This window comes from Zeus faber, assembly GCF_960531495.2.
Source record: "Zeus faber genome assembly, chromosome: 2".
In the NCBI taxonomy this organism is placed as follows: domain Eukaryota; kingdom Metazoa; phylum Chordata; class Actinopteri; order Zeiformes; family Zeidae; genus Zeus; species Zeus faber.
Genome location: NC_137189.1, coordinates 2666331 through 2669219, shown reverse-complemented (window position 1 = coordinate 2669219; position 2889 = coordinate 2666331).

Below are 2889 nucleotides of genomic sequence, written 5' to 3'. Positions count from 1 at the left end.
TGGAAACAGGACTTTTGGAACCTGGAATTTTCCACCTCTGTGTGGCGGTATGTTGGTTGGTAAAACTTTCAAAGAGGCAGTAATCCATTGTCAGTGTTTTGGTGCAAATAATCAAACTTTTGGGGACTGTCCAAAACACTGAGAGAACTCAGGCTAGCTGGTAAAAGAATATTTCTGTTCACCAGCAAATAAACAAATGATCACACAAGCGTTGGGACATTTTGGGGATTTTTGAGTGCAGCCTCAGTACAGTACAGTAGGTTGGGCGTGTTGCTCAGGGATATTTCCAACAGTACAGCCTTTCGTGGACGTGCACCGGCTACCTAAGGGGGTCAAACCTTCAACCTCTCTGACACAGCACTGTCTCTCTTTTCGCCCAGGTGGCCTCTTCGTGGAACATCTCAGAATCAGCAGTGCCTCGGAACCACCAGGTAAGCATTTTTTACCTTAACTTCAGACAAACTTGGAATCAAATAGGAGTAATGAATAAGTGATGATCCAGCAACTAGTCTCATGTCAATGACGTTTGATCTCCTGATGGTACCTGCCAACTTTGAGATTTAAAAAATCTTCAGATTATTTTCATTGCGTTGACATTTGACCCCCCGCCCAACCCTTTTGTTCCTTGAAGTGAGCAACTTCGGGTTGCCAGGTCCCATTGGGTAGACAATGTAGAGTGTGTTGTGTTTTCACAAGCAAATCTGGCAACTTCACTCCGTCAAATAGACAGCATTTGACAGGAGGGGTGGGGGCCGCGCCAGTGAAAATTCCGTTCTCAAGACCAAACAGCAGAGCTGCTGGAAAGAGCCAGAATAACATTGAAACGCTCTAAGGTCACCCAGACACTCACACATCAATGCTTGTGCTAAAAACTTTATTGCTTATCTAACAATCTAACAAGTGGTGGACATGGCTGAGTCACCGGAATGGGATTAAAGGAGGCAAGCAGGCTCTGTCAGATTTATCAAACACAGAATTCGCCTTTGAGGTTTTATTCCGTGGACGCTGTTTACTGTTGTTTTCGTGAATGGATTCTCTCTCTCGCTCTTTCCCTCCCTCTCCCTCTCTCTCGTTCTCTCAGTTTGATGGCCGGTCTGGAAGAAGGATTAGATCCGATCAGGGTTCAGGGTTAATGGGAGGTGGCAAATCCACGGCTGTGACTGGGATACGTTACTGGCAGCGTTTACACCGAGGGGGTGCGGCTGATTTCCCAAATTGATAGGTCTAGTGTCTCCGGTGGCTGTTTAGGGAACAACGTTTAACCCCGCCCATACACCAATGCAAGTGAATAGAGGACAAGCCAAACAGAACATTCTAAACACAAGTTGCATACATTTTTCGCCTGAGTGTCTCATGCCATTTCATTGGTGTCTGATTTAAGTTATTTGATGATATCCAAAGTGGGTGTGGTCAGGCCGGGGGATGAGTTGATCATCCGTGGGTCTGTGCGTCAGCGACAACTCAGTCGTAGCCTTAGCAATATTTTTGCAGTAGTTTGCCGAAAGAAAATATTTCAGGTCGTCTTTCCACCTCTGCGTTGGCAGCACCCAGCCTTGTGTTGCAGAATGCGTCGGGGACAGCGATGGGCGGCATGGTGCGGTGCGGCAGCGACAGGGATCAAAAAACGGAGTAAACATGAATATTATACCAACGCCCTTCCCTAAAAGACCCTCGTCCTCCTGTTTTGTTTTGATGTTGGTCTCTGTGCCGGTTGGCAAAACTCCCCGATGCTGTCGTCATGTCAGAGAGGTGAGAAAGAGGTAAGAAAGTCTAAATTAGCTTTCTGTGGCGGCAGAGATGGGAAAAGACAGAGACAAAACAGCAAAAAGTAAAAAAGAGAACTTTGCCGGGCGGAAAATCGGTTTAGAATCGACTAACAGTAGAATGGAATCTGTATTAGAGAGGACGTCGTTTCTAATACACTAGACCAGTGATTCTGAACCTTTTTCACATCAAGGATCGTCTATTTTTGTGATGGTTTAGTGTCTATACCAGGGGTGGGCAAACCTTTTGGCTCAGGGGCCACAGTGACAATTGATTAAAATTTGACAGATGGGCCGGGTCAGCACAAGATGCATACATATCAAACATAAACAGAAAAAAAAGCATTATAGTTTTTATACACTTACCTTTTAGTGGGAACAGTGTTGTTGATCACCCATTTTTGCCAGTGCATCCAAGTCTGGTGTTAGTTTTGTTGTGGCAATTCTCAGAACAGATCTGAGGTGTTCATCACACTAAAAGTCTGTTCACACACATACGTAGAGCCAAACAACACCAGTATCCTCTGTGCCATCTTCTGGATGTTTGGAAATTTGGCTGTGCTTAATGAAGCATAAAACTCATCCAGTTAAAGAGAGTTGAACTTCTCCTTTAAGACGGTGTCACATTGGAGATCAATCAGTTCCAACTGCAACTCCTGTGGCGCCGTTTCAGGGTCTTGTGAGAAGGGACATGACACCGGCTGAAGTTCCTTGTCAATTTTTCCAAAATCAGAGAACCGACGGCAGAATTCTTCACGCAGGTCATCCAGTGATTTCCTGTATTTTTCACATGTTGCGGGGCCTCTTTCAACGTAGCCAGTGTGGGGAAATGAGCGAATGACTTGTTTGGCATTTGCTTTGAGAATAAAGCTAGCTTGGTTTTGAAGGCTCTGACGTTTGTATGCATTTCATGCACAAACTGGTCTTTCCCTTGTAGCTTCACATTCAGCTCATTCATGTGTGTCAGTATGTCCACAGCAAAAGCTAAATCACAAATCTAATCTGTGTCACTCAGGAAACTTGTCAGTGTTCTCAAGTAGCTCCAAAAATGGGGGGAGGGGGGAGTAAACATTTTGCGAATACTAATGTGGGTGGTGTCACCCTTGCCCTCCTCCTTCACAGCCGA